Source organism: Rattus norvegicus, chromosome 17, assembly GCF_021556685.1.
Source record: "Rattus norvegicus strain SHRSP/BbbUtx chromosome 17, alternate assembly SHRSP_T2T, whole genome shotgun sequence".
Classification (NCBI taxonomy): domain Eukaryota; kingdom Metazoa; phylum Chordata; class Mammalia; order Rodentia; family Muridae; genus Rattus; species Rattus norvegicus.
The window spans coordinates 20,380,041-20,394,761 of record NC_141550.1 but is presented as its reverse complement, the minus strand read 5'-3'; the positions used below and the strand labels follow the sequence as shown (position 1 = coordinate 20,394,761).

The following is a 14,721-nucleotide window of genomic DNA, read 5'->3' as shown; positions in this document are numbered from 1 at the left end:
CCTCCCCATCTCCATCTCCCTCCGCCCCCTTCCTAGGTGCAGCTGAGATATGACCAGCCTTCTTCTCAAGAAGAGAAATTAAACAAAAGTCCATCAAATGATTCGAGAAGCTTCTGTCTTACAGCAGAAGTTCCTCTCTTAGCTCTAGTCTTCCACAGTTTTAGGAGACAAATCATAGATAACTTTACTCTTGAGCATCGGCACATAGGCACAGAATGAGGCATAGTCAGTGCAAACGACCTAGACTATTGTGACTCAAAGTAAGATCATTTTATTTTGTAGAGAGACTCAGGGACTCTTTTCCTTAAAGGGCACATAGTAGGTTACAAAATGACTTGGGTTTTGTTTTGCTTTTTAGTTGAAATGTAACAGACATCATGAATAAGTTATTCTAAACTAGCCCTTGTCCTAAGAGCGCTATCATTTTCTTCAAAGAAAGAAATTACCTTGGGAAGAAAAACTGTAATGAAACTGTTAAGGACTTACTGATAACCACCAAAGTTCAATGACAGTTTCTATACCCATGCTTTGGTAGAAACTTGTGGAAGCAAACTTTTGTCTTAGAGAAGTAGCTGCTGGGAAACCTGGGTGTGCAAATTCTCCATTTGCTTCCAAGGTGACTTATGTTGACTTCTGAGTAAAGACATCAATGTGCAGTCTCAGCGATGATTAGAATTGGAATAGGGGGATACTTCTAGGAGCCTGGCCATGTAGCTGACTCGTTCTACCAGGGCAATGGGAGTTGATCTGATGGGTTCCCAGGTCCTCTGAGCATGTCTGTCAGCTAGACAGATGACTTCTGCTGACCTTATATAGCTCTCAAAGAAGCAGCCAGGTGCTGGCTTACATATGTAAGTATGCCCACCAGGAAAATCAGTCCTGATTCACTTTCCAGTCTCCCAGAAATTGGGGGAAGCAAATCCAACCTTTGGAGAATAGAGAAATGCAGGTGGCTAATTCTGTCCAAAGACGTCCTCTAGGAAGGTGGCACGGTACACAGTTTACCTCAGAGAATCTCTTCTTTCTTTTTCCAGACCTTACTGAGCCACACTAGTTTTGCAGTAAGCATCACATGTGGCCCTACTATGTGTCAAGCATGCTGTGCTAAACATTAGTGATGAAGAAAAGTTAACCAGTCAACACACAGTCTGCCCTCCATATCTAAAGGTTCTAAAGCCACAGATTCAACAAAATCTTGTATCAAAAATATTTGAGATCTGGCTCAATGGATAAAGACTGGCAACCTGTGTTTGATCCCTGGGACCCACTTGGTAAAAAACAGAGAACAAACTCCAAACAGTTATCTTCAGACATCCACACATGCACACATGAAAACACACACACACACACACACACACACACACACACACACACACACACACACACACGGAAGCATGGGAATTAAAAATTAAAAGAATAAGGGTTGGGAACATGTGCCTTTACTGAACACGTCACACATTTTCTCTCCAGGGATTCCCTAAGCAGTACAGCATAACAGTTATTCCCATGGCCTTTACTTTGTGTCAGGTATGGCAAGTGGTCCAGAGCTTGTTTAAAGCACATAGGCAGGTGTGTATAACAGGTTCTAAGCAAACGCTGCATCATTTTGAATAAGTACCGGCAGATTTGGGTACCTACAGCAGGGAAGAGGGTCTCCTAGAATCTGCACCATGTGACGACGCAGCTGTGGTCAGTTCTCACCTTCCGCCACGTGGGCTCCAGGGATCAGGCTGGGTAGCAAGCTCCTTTACCTGTGAGCCGACATCACCATGGGTTAAGCAATGCAGTGGAAGTGCATGCAAAGGATGGGGCTGGAGGGATGGCACAGTGGTTAAAAGCACCCACTGCTCTTGTAGAGGACCCACCTTGGGTCTCCATTGCCTACATGATGGCTCAGGGTAGTTCCAGAGAACCTAACTCCTTCTTCTTGCCTCCCTCCGTGGGTACCTCCCACATACACGCGGTGCCCATAAATTCATGCAGGTACATGCGCATGAAAATAATATTTAAGAAAAAAAGAAATACGTTTCAAGTGTCATCAGAAAAAAGTCTTGAAAGATGCCCCTCCCCCGCCGTGTGTATGACAGATTAGGAAGATAGAAATCAAGGTTAAAGCGAACAGCATCCTAAGCTAATAGCGAAGGAGCTAAACCTTGGCTGCAAACATTCTGAGCATCTAAAAATGCCTTTCTCTTTTGTTCCTCCTTAGAGTGGGTTGACTCCTTGGTTTTCATTGCTTCTAAAAGTATCTCCTGCACACGGTGTTGATACAGGGAGAAAGGAACCCTTATACACTGCAGATGAGGGTATAATTGAGTCCAGTTACCATTGATCCAGCTGTCCTACTCCCGGATGTAATTCTAAGTCAGCTGACCACAAACACGCTTACACTGCTTTTATTAGTCAGGGTTCTCTAGAGTCACAGAACTTATGAACTGTCTCTCTAGAATGAGGGCATTTATTGTGATGACTTACAGTCTGTAGTCCAACTATCCCAACAATGGGCAGCTGTGGATGGGAAGTGCAAGAGTCTAGTAGTGGCTCAGTCCCACGAGGCTAGTTGTTTCAGCTGCTCTTCTGCAGAAGTAGGTTCCAACAGATGTGCTGGCAAGCAAATGCAAGCAGAAGAAGAGCAAATCTTCCTTCTTCCAATGTCCTAATGTAGGCCACCTGCAGAGGGTGTGGCCCGGATTAAAGGTGTGCACCACCAACGCCTGGATCTGGGACTTGCTTTGTCCCAGGCTGACCTGGAATTCAGAGATCTCCTTGTTTCAGTCACCTGGACTTAAAAGTTTGCACTGCCTTGCCTGGGCCTAAGCTTTTCATGGCCACTATGCCTTAAGATCTCCATGCCAAGATCCAGGTTAGAAACGTGTCTTCCAGCCTCGAGATCTGGATCACAGGTGAGTCCTCCTCTAATTCTAGATTGTAGTTCATCCCAGATATGGTGAAGTTGACAACCAGGAATAGCCATTGCGCTGCTGCATTGCCTGTGGCGCTGTTTACAGTTACCATGTTATAGACTCAGCCTCGGTGTCCATTGTAGGCTGTGGGTGAAGTCCCCATCGAGTGAAGCTCTGAATGAATATGTATTTGACATGGGCTGGCCATGTTAGAGACCAAAACCTCTGACTCAAGTTAAACTTCAAAGCTTTCACCTCCTTCAACCAGACTCAGAGAGGCAAAGCTTTCCTCTGGCCCAAACACAACTGTTTAGGGATGACTGACCGGTGTGTGCACAAACTAGCAACCGTAGCTTCCTGAGACCATTTGACCACGGGATTAGCCAACTCCTCCCCTTAATAAACAGGTTGAGGTTCCCGGATGTTGTTTGGTAGTTGGTGCGGCTCCATCAGAATGCACGCAGCTTCTCTGTCTGTGTGTCTGTCTTTTCCTTACTATCTCATCAGCCCTACTCAGGGTTCCAGAACAAAGTAGTGGACGATCTGGCAGCCCATCCACAGGCCAGTGGCTAAGAAAAACTTGGTATATGAGCCCAATGGAGTTTCATTTAGTTGTAAAGAGCAAAACTGTCGTTTCCAGGGTGGGGGAAGGGGAGAATGTATAGAACTAGAAGACATCATGTTAGGAGAAATGAGCCACACCTAGAAAGGCAGATATCATATGCTTACTCTAAGATGCGGAACTCAAGGGGGCTTTAGTTTGTTTGTTTGTTTGTTTGTTTGTTTGTTTTTTGTTTGTTGTGTTTGAAGGTAGAAGGGGAGCTGTCTTGGAAATGAGATCAGTGGAGGGAGAGAGAGGATATGAACAAGGATGTCGTGTCCATGTACCAACAGGTCCTATGGAAACGATATTTTGTGCGATACGAGTACTTTGAAATGCAACTTTAAAAATAATGAAGTTTCTCCCCACACTCGGGTATTCAATGATGTTTAAATTTAGCAGCCTTTGCAAGGAAAGCCAATATAACTCAAAGTCCTTTTTAGAGTTCCTTGAAAGTGGAAAACCAACCTTCCCCTCCCAGTCTGAGCACATTGTGCTCTTTACCGATGCCAACTGTCTTAGTTAGGGTTTTACCTCTGTGAACAGACGCCATGACCAAGGCAACTCTTATGACAACAACATTTAATTGGGGCTGGCTTACAGGTTCAGAGGTTCAGTCCATTATCATCAAGGCAGGAACATGGCAGCATCCAGGCAGGCGAAGTGCGGGCAGAGCTGAGAGTTCTACATCTTCCTCTGGAGGCTGTTAGCAGAATACTGACTTCCAGGCTGCTAGGATGAGGGTCTTTTTTTTTTTTTTTTTTTTGGTTCTTTTTTTCGGAGCTGGGGACCGAACCCAGGGCCTTGCGCTTCCTAGGTAAGCGCTCTACCACTGAGCTAAATCCCCAGCCCCTAGGATGAGGGTCTTAAAGCCCACACTCACAGTGACACACCTACTCCAACAGGGCCACACCCACTCCAACAGGGCCACACCTACTCCAACAGGGCCACACCCACTCCAACAGGGCCACACCTACTCCAACAGGGCCACACCCACTCCAACAAGGCCACACCTACTCCCACAGCGCCATACCTTCTAATAGTGCCACTTCCTGGGCCAAGCATATACAAACCCTAACACCAACCTCAGATGACAACTCTGAGGAATACCAACTGGAGGCCTCCAGCCCCTCTGCCCACCTCCATGAACCTAGTTCAACATGCCTCTGATGGAGCACGTGCCCCTGCTCCTTCCAGCTAGAAGTATGAGCTCAGCTACAGCCCCCTTCCTTGCTGACCAGCCCTAGTGGTTCTAAACTTCCCCTATGGCATCCAGTCGACTTGGCTTCCCAGGAGCCCTGAATAGTCGATGTCATTCTTCTCTCCAGCCAACAAGAAGAAACCACTGGGAAAAATTAACCCGGTCTTCTTTACTGCCAATGGTCATCCATGGCAGCTTGAAGGACACTTCAAGAACTCAAGAAAAGATCGAAGGAGATACAGGGAAAGGGAGGGCAGTGGACTGGTTTCCTATCAATGCTGTTCAGTCCTTTCTCAGGGCATGGCAAGTAGAAAAAGAAAATCATTGTGGGGTCTATTTGATGCTCATGGCCAGACTGGACCAAATGGGGGCCTGGGTCCAGCCTACATGGCGTCTTTGTTGCCACAGGCTATCCTCACTGTGTCTTCCCCACCTTGCCACACGCTGCTCCAGAATAGGGCTTCCGGGTCTCAGGAATGCTAGCCTCCTGAAGGACACCAACATCCTGGGCAAGACTGGAACACAGTAGGGTCAAGGGGTAGGAAAGCCTAGTGGACAGGCCATTTGCATCATGTGTACCAACCATCAAAAAAAAAAAAAAAAAAGGTGGCCCAAAGGAGGACTAACAAGTACTGAATAAGTTTATATTTCACATGGAACCATAGAGATAGACTCTGCATTCATCTATACATGTCGACCGATTCATACCTGCACAGATTTATTTCTATTCATATATGTAACACACATAGTATCCCATAACCAAGTATGAAGAATATTTTTATCTAAAAATGTACAAAAATATCCTTCAGCCTGGTGTTCTTGTTCAAAAGAAACTATTAACTGCATTTCACCCACTAGCCATTAAGTTAGAAATTACCAAATGTGTATTTATAGGGATGATGACAGGGAACGCTAAGGAAACTTTTGAAAATTCTACTTCCTTTGAAATAGTTATAGTTTAGTTTTTTAAAAGAAAGTCGGCTGGGGCTGCAGATCAGTTGGTACAGTATGCGATACAGTATATATATATATATATGCCGTGACATAATGCCTTGTAAGTCTTTTGAAAACTCAGTTCCTCAAAATTACTTTCAACTTTCATAACTCCCAGATCTCTGCATGTTTATTTTGTCCACACACACGTTCAGGTTGATACCTCTTGACCAGTTTCTATATGTCAAGATGAGACCTTAAGAAGTCAGCTGAAGAGTGACATTTTTGAACATTTCAAGGTGGTACCCACCGCCAGCCAATGGCTGTTTCTGTGATCACTGGAAATTCTTTATTACAGTTTGGCCCCCATGATTTTATAAAAATAACTGTGAAAATGGAAAATAGATGTACAGAAATGAAATCCTTATGAATATAATAAAATGAAGGCCAAACCGAAAGTCATGGGTTCACTGTGGTTACCAATGTTGTGACTTGATCAGACTTGATCTAAGGGCAGAGGACAGTTAGAGATCTAGTTGTATTTTGCAGCCTGTGACAATGGAGACCTTTCCTCTGGTATAGCTTTTGTCACACACTTGTGTGAAGTGGAAATGCTTAGGAAGCAGATGCTTTATAAGTAAACTTGCTGGTCTCCACCAGCATCTGCACAGATGGGGTACCCACGCACTCTTGGGGACACACACACACACACACACACACACACACACACACGAAGAAAAAGGAAGCACCCCCAGGTCAGTGAAGGAGGAAGCTAGCCTTCCACTCCTGCTGTCAGGAGGAGTGTAAAGAAGGCAGGAGCTATGGTTTGGATAACGGATTCCAACCCTCATGTGTTGGAGGATTGATTCCAGCCTCTGGCATTCCTGGGGATGGGGTGGAATCTGCTGGAAGTCATGTAATGGGAGGAAGTTATATCATTGAGGGGTGAGGGAGTGTGCATGCATATGAAAGGGATATTGGGACCCTTCCTTTTCCCTCCCCCTTTTGATTCCTTGCTGTGAGGGAGGTACCTTCCTCCATTCCCATCTCCCATCCCTACGATCACAGTGTGCTGTCTCACCAGAAGCAAAAATCAATGAGGCTACTCGCTCACCAAAACCTCCAAGCCGAGAGCCCAAATCAGCCTCTCATTTTTAAAAAGCTGCTATTTTGAATATTCTCCCTAATAATAGAACTTGGACTAGCAATTAAAGAAGGCCCTTTGGGCAGCTCCCTGTTCCTCCTCTTTCCATAATTCACTCACGTCTCGCTGCTCTAGGTCTAGGGAAGAGTCTTAGCACAGCCCAGTGGCTCTTGGCAAGGGACACTTTTGTCCCCAGGAGACATTTGACAATTTCTGAAGACATTCTGAGTCGTGATTTAGGATGGGGTTCATACTAACAGCTAATGGAGATAAGCCAACAGCAATATTAACTACCCTACCTAGGGCAGCCCTCGCTACCATAAATACCAGGACCCAAAATGTCAACATCAGCAGTTCTGTTGAAGAAAACACTAGTCTTTAAAGTCTACCTGTAATTCAGGAACTCAACCTCTATTAAAATTCACCAAATCCAGGTCATCTCTCTGAAGCCCCTGGACTGTGCGTTTTCCTCCCCAGTTGACACGGGATGAGTGACTACATCCATGCGGACAGAAGAGCTGAATAATTCAGAAAGACACTGAATAATCACTGTCATTTGCTGAGTGCTTCCGGCAATCTGGCCAAACACGGTTTTCAGAACTCCTGTGTATATTAGCACATCTTATCCCGATAAGAGCCCTAGGCGAGTCCGCTGTGTTCCTTGTTTTATAGACATGCAGTCTCGAGCTAAGAAAGATTAAGGGGTGCAGTCCACGTCATGGAGCTGGGGTTGTGCTCCAGAAAGTCTGATCAAGGGGTAGAAGAAGAAACAGGGTCGATCGGCAAAAAGCTGGCCAAGCAGTCACACGAGGTATTCCCACACGAGACGCAGTGGAGGGAGGAGGTAGATGGAAAGCCAGCTGGAGCAGATCTGGTGGGTCAAGATTACAACCACAGTTTTTCCCTCCAAGATCTTAATGCTGACTCTGCCATAGAGACTGCAGTTCTGAGGACCCGGCCTTCAACATCAGGGCCCACTGCATGCGGCCCGCTGTTTAATGCCCTCACACCGTGACTCCGTCAGGGCAGATAAACCATGGCATAGAGAGAGAGAGGCTTCTCCCCTCTGCTCACACTCCTTACGTTCTGTGAACTGAGGCTTTGCTTTGTGTGAAAGCTGCAGACGTGTGAGGGGGACAGAAAGCACGAGGCTATATTTAAGTCTGTCACAGCAGCATGCTGACCAGTAAGGCTTGTTTATTCCGACCTTTATGTGGGGTCAAGTATCACTGTGCCGTGTCAGCTGGTTTATGGAGAGGCCCTGGTTTCAAGATCAGGCTTCTGTTTGTCTTCTCTGCGGAGCTGACAGGAGGATGGTTTGGAGTCATCATGCCCCAAACATCTGTATTAGAGAATCCGCAATGAAGAGCTCCAAATGGAGTTCCGACTGTGCAAAGCCCTTGTCTGTCAATAGATTGAGTTGCTATTTTTACCCAAAGAGAAAGCTAGCAGGGGGATAAATGAGTTAAGGACAGCAGAAACTGGCCGGCCAAGTTATTTTTACACACTCGTGAAGGGACACGGGGTGGGTTTTGTTTTCTTATTAGTGGTTTTTTAAGGGAAAATCATCCTTGGAGATCTATCTCATCTCAAATCTAGATGCTCACAGATAAATTTACCCTCCTCTGTTCCTCCCACTAAATAAGACTCTGAAAAGGGATGGATACTCAGGAGTTTGCCTCTGATTAAAATCCCAGGCCCTTTATATACCTTCTTATATAAAATCTGAGCTTCGATCTATACCCAGATGGGACAGGTCTTTGGAGAAGGAACTGTACCTATTGCCAATACCCACACAGGACAGTAAAAATGGTGCCAGTAGTAAGTAGTTGACACATATACTGACCTATCAATCCCCACATTTTTCTTGGTTAGTACTAAGATCTAATTAAAACCTTCCTGAAGAGTAACATTTCTATAGAAACTGACACAATTTTTTAAAGACCTAATTCTGTGAATTGCACAAACTAGACACACCTAAGAAACCACCACTCAGAAGAAACCAATAGGATGTGGGTGGCCCCGTGGTGAGGGGTGAGTACTACAGAACTGTTCATGGCTCTTGGCCGGTTTAACTCAGGGGCTATAGTCCCAGAAACTCAGCCACCGCTAAAGCTACCGGAAGCCAGTGGCTTCTAAGTTCATTAGCTCATATCTGAGAAGCAAGAAAGGGTTCCTAGAGTTTCAGAAGGGGCTGAATGGATAACTACAGAGGATGAAGACAGCCATGTTGCCCTGACAGGGTGTGTGCTCGCACGTGTGTGTGTGTGTGTGTGTGTGTGTGTGTGTGTGTGTGTGTGTGTGTGTATTGTGTATTATGGCAGGAACTGGATGAGGACTGAGGTGATTTTCACTGGGATTGGTCACTTTTAAACCCATGGGAAGGCCAAGCCAGTAAGGAGTCCAGACACCCTATGCATATGCCTTTGGTTTAATCAGAGTTACTGGCTTATTCATCAGAAGGGTCAGGTGTGCTTTTTGACTAGATGATGATCCACTATTGACCCCGCTCTACTGTCTAAGGCAGTGGTTCTGAACCTTCCTAATGCCCCGACACTTTAATACAGTTCCTCATGTTGTATGACCCCCCAACTGCAAGATTATTTTCATTACTATTTCATAACTGTAATCTTGCTAGTATTATGAATTGTAATGAAAATGTCTATATTTATATTACATTTGCTCTGGTGGTCTTAAGCAATACCTGTGAAAAGGTTGTTTGACTCCCAAAGGGGTCTTGACCCACAGAAAGAATCTCTGGTCTAAGAGGCACTAACTCCTGTCTCACAGCCACACTTCCATCCCCTCTCCCCACATTAGGTAACCCGCACCTCAGCTTATGACAATGCAGGTTTGGTTCCCACAGTTTTCACTTTGCACACATACTCGTGTACACTTTTACCCTGGACACATGCTGGTGTGGTGTACACTTTCACTCAGCACACATGCTGGTGTACACTTTTACCCTATACACACCTCAGTGTACACTTTCACTGTGCACACACACTGGTGTACACTTTCACTTTGCACACACAAGTGCATGCTTTCACTCTGTGCACACCCCAGTGTACATTTTCACTCTGCATATATGGCAGTATACACTTTCACTTTGCACACAGACTGTTGTACACTTTCACTTTGCACACACAAGTGTATACTTTCACTCTGCACACACCCCAGTGTACACTTTCACTGTGCGCACACACACTGGTGTACACTTTCACTTTGCACACACAAGTGCATGCTTTCACTCTGTGCGCACCCCAGTGTACATTTTCACTCTGCACACACCCCAGTGTACACTTTCACTGTGCACACATGCTGTGTACATTATGTACACTCTCGTGTCTGGCCTGTCACTCAGCGCTAGTGTCTGAGGCTCACCTGTATTACCGTGCACAGTTGCAATTTGTGTGTTGCAGATTTCTCGTCCTCCCAGCTCTAGAACTCCTGGTGTATGAATACGCTGCCATTTTTTTTCCTATTTTAATGTGAATGGGTTTTATGCTTCATTGAAGGTTAAAGTTTCAGGTTTGAGGTTAAAGGTTCAGGTCAAAGGCTAAGAACACAGAAAGGCAAGAGACTAAAATTAACTCCTATGAAGAGTAGACTTGGGATTACAGCTCATGCTGGCCTGATTCCAAAACCCAGGCATTGGGCACCAGGCTGTCTTGTCTCAGAAAAGCAGAGTTTGCAGGAACTTCTTCCTGTTGGGTGAAAAGGTCTTTTGTGTGAATAAACTGGGAGACTCTTGGAAGGGGACATTTGAATACTATGAGATGGGTTCTCATCTTCCCGTAACTGTGATGGCCTTCGGGCGTCTCTCTTGGCATCAAATCCACCTGGCAGGTTTTCCATTCTCTGTTACTTTGATTGCCTCTTCCAATGGGCCTGTGAGTGTCTCCAGCACCGAGGAGCCAAAGCCGGAGAGGCACACAGCACCTGAGACCTAGAGAGACCCTGAGCACAAGGCATATGCTTAGAGCCTCAGCTGTGGTGAAGGTGAATGTGTCAACAGATTCACAAGTGACAGACTGGGGTGCATGTTCCCAGTTATTTATGCATGCAAGCATTCATGGTGTTGGCCCGGCTGTCTTCCCTGCTCACATTTCTCCCATGAATAGTCTATGATGCCATTACCAGATTCCGAGCATGACCGTGTCTATGTCCAGTAAGTAGGCTAGCTGGATCCTCATTAGCACTCATAGTGTCTGCACATTTTCTAGAAGGAGAAGAAGAGGGAAGAATACCTCAAAAGAATCCTTAGAGATGCAACAACTGTTAGTGGTTGATCTGCTGCTAACCATCTGCCCTCTTCAACTGAATAGAAAGTCATCATAGAGGGGATGTTAGCCCAGCACCCAGAGGACATATTGTAGGCATCCATTTTGGCCCTCACAGAAATGACCCAATAGACCACCTGTAGATGAACTATGGGGACCTTAAGGAAGATTTCAGACCAGCTTTCTGCCCTGTGAATGGGCATAGAATCAGCCAAGGCCAAAGTCTGTGAGATTATCTGGTGGGTTCACCGGTAATTATGAAGCAAATGCAGTTTTCTTGAGTTAGTGAGCACAGCTTGTTAAGGTGACAGAAGGCCCTGGCTCAGCTAAGGTGGGAACCAGTTGTTTCATTTACATAAACACTATGGTGGTGCCCAGGCACCCTGCCAGAAGGACCCACCTGTGTCTTGTGGTGTCTGGGGAAATCCTTGGCTTCTCTCCTCTGTCTCCCCTAAAAGGTGGGAGAGCCTGCTAAGAGACCACTGGCATTTGTCTGAAGCTGCCACTCAGATCTCACACTTTAGAGCAGATAATTATGAGGAAGTTTAGAAGTCCTTTCAAAATTCCTTTTCCCAGGTCACTTTGCCAGAGACCCTGATCCTGTGAGTCTAGCTAGGACAGATCTGATGATGCAGGTGACCGCAACATCATCCTTACAAAGACTCAACGTCATACATCAAATTCCAGCATACTGGGAGCTGCGCCAAGAAACCAGACTTCAGCAATCAAGAGATTCCACGATGAGAACAAAGATGAGAGAGGGGTTGGGTGTCTTCAAGGCCCTGCCTCTGCCTGTGTTTTAGGTTTGGGTCCACATTCCAGGCCTTTAGAATGATGCTTTCTTCATTGTGTAAACATGTTCAGATTGTTTTCTAGTCACTTGCAACCAAACATGCCTTCAGAGTTTGGAATTTGAGTGCTCGAGAGGCAAGACACAGAGCACAGGCTTCATTTCCCCATATTCCTGTCTGCAACACAAAAAAACACATGAACCCCAATAGAGGCATCCTGGGCCATGTTGAGGAAAACAGGGGCCCAGTGGTCATGTGTGGCTACTGACTGTTGCTGTCTTAATGGAGGTGCTGGGGATGTAGTGACCATATAGAACTTGGCCCTGAAACTCACCGCAGCTCAATTCTGTCTGGAACGACTGCAAGTTTATTTACCCAGATCCTGCAGCTCCATATTTCTGAGGTGGGACATTTACATGCAGCGATATCAGTAAGTGGCTGCCACTCTGTTCTTTGATACTCTCTAGCCGTGCAGGAGTCTGCTATGGCAAGCATTGGTTCTTAGGTCTCGGAGACATCGCGAGCTACTGACTGCTGGAAATCTCCAGTCTCCAGAACTCAACTGCAGCTGCAGGTAAGAAGACACTGCACTGTCACCTGTGGCAGCCTTTAGGGATCTTGACTAAGGTAAATCTGGATCCTTAGCGTGTCACAGAAGAGGACTTCCAGGATGTGGCAGTAAGAAGCAGTGCTGGCTTTTACTAGAAGAGATTTTAATAGAGATCTGAAGCGTTGTGTATTAGGCTTCTGCAAGAAGAGTCCTGCTTTGTTATGTGTGCCCTTGTGATGGCTCTTAATGTTTTATCCTTTTTTTTTTTCCTCTCAGTACTTTAATGCTGTGAACATCAGACTGCAGCAGAGGCAACTACGAGAAGCGCATCCGTGGTTCCTGCACGGCGCCCTGCATCACAGCAAGCCCAGCTTATATTCCATCAAGTGAGGCTCGCCCATCAGTTCACTCTGTGATGGATCCTTAAGAATATCCTCAAAACCAGTGGTCTCATCGTTGCCCCTCAAAATATCCAGCAAGAGGTTTGAGCTCGGAAGAAACGGAAGACGCCGAACCTGTTGCACTGCCTTGAACTCCATCTGTCACTTCAGGGGAGCAAACACACCCTGGATGTTCCTCAGGGTGGAAAAGTTCATCTTGTCCTGGTTGAGCTGGAAATTTTTTTCTTGAATAATTCAAGAGGGTGACTGGGCAAAAGTTCACTTTGCACACAAGAAAACCCTTTCCGGAGAAGATCATGACTCTCAAAGGGTCCACTGGCTGAGAGTTCTGCAACTGGAATCCTGTCCTTCAGCTGCGACCCAAGGCCTCTGGCATCCATCTTGGAAACAGCTCTGCCTTAATGCTTTATCTTAAAGGGACTAAGGAAGAGGCCCTGGGGTATTCCCTAGTGCCCTATAGGATAACCGATGAGGTGAAACCCCAGCTCACAAGGCTCACATGGGAAGAAGCTAAGATATCTTTACTGTAAACAAAAGTTTTTGTCTTGTCTGTTGAGAGTCCCAGAAAATACCTTGAGAAGGAAAAAGGCCACAGGGTCTAAGTGTGGGTCACTGCTACTTTAATATTCTTCCTCATATAAAGGGGATACCATGTCTGAGGCAAATGTTAATTACACTGGAGTTATTGATTGGCAGCTGGTCAGAGGAGTCTTCAGATTGAATGGATCCTTCCTTTCCCATGTCTCCTTAATTTTCTTTCCATCTCATTGGGGTCTGGCCAGGAACACCCTGGAGCATGGAAGTCTTGGATGAAGCCCTGTCAGCCTGCCCCTGAAGGGAGGAGGCAGAAGCCCCTTCTCTGCATGAGATCATCCCAGTGTCTTTCCTCCTTTCTTAACCTCAAGGAATTGTCATAGAGATTTGAAGGTAAGGGTGGGCTGTAGGGGACAAGTCTAATGCCTGACATTTCTCCCTGTGGGCACAGACCTTTGAAACAAGGATAAGTCAGCAAAATATGCCAGGCCCGATGCTGGCTTTCAACCCTACTACATCTGTCCCCTGAGGCAACAAACAGCCGGATAGCCTGACTGCTTTCAGAAAGGGAAGAACCAGGAGGAATGAAGGAGTGAGGGGGGCTGCAGAGACAGAGAGGAAGGACATAGGTTAAGTCTTCAAAGCCATTATCTTGATGCAAGATACCGGGTACCTTTCTGTGTGACGGAAGTACATATGTGTCATTAATTCACTGGCTTCCTGTCTGCATCACTGGGTTCCCAACACTCTCTGCCTTCTATTCCAGGCACAGCAAGTTCCAAATCTGAGCAGCTGTCATACCTTGCACAGCCAAGCCTGCAATGTGCAGAGGAGGCCAGCTAATCCAGCAACAGGAAGATAGAGGTCAAAGGGTGCCACACGAGGCTCTTCATTAACTGAAGAGCTGACAAATTTATGAAAATCGTGAATCAGTTAATCCATTACTCACGATGATTCATAGCTAATTAACACCAGGATGGAGCCTGACCCTACTTTTCATCTCCACTAACTCTGAGTACCCATTTGCAGGCCGAGCTCCAGGGTAGAAGATGGACTGCATACTGTTAATGGGGTCCAAGCCAGCGCAGTGAGACAAGGCTAGCGGAGCAGGTGAAAGGAACCGGCTAGTCATGGCGGGACTTCCTCAGAGGGTGCATGTGCACTTTAAACTTTATATTATGGGAGATGGAGATGGTTTAGCGGTTGAGAGTGCTTCAACTCTTACAGGGGACCAGAGTTCTGTTCCTGGTGTCCACACCAGGAGCTCACATCTGCCTGTAACTCCTGAGTATCCAATCCCTACATGCACCTGCACTCACACATGTGTGTACACACCAACACACAGGGACACATATGTATGTCATTTGAAAGAAATAAAGT

The 14,721-nt window shown here is 46.0% G+C and overlaps 1 protein-coding gene and 1 pseudogene across 2 annotated transcripts in view; both read right to left on the bottom strand.

Annotated features, from left to right (window-relative positions):
- The window catches only part of LOC103694056 (proteasome maturation protein pseudogene), a 78,836-nt gene that overhangs the window by 13,218 nt on the left and 50,897 nt on the right, over positions 1-14,721 (bottom strand). The window lies entirely within an intron of this gene.
- Positions 12,664-13,205, bottom strand: LOC148000056 (proteasome maturation protein pseudogene; annotated as a pseudogene).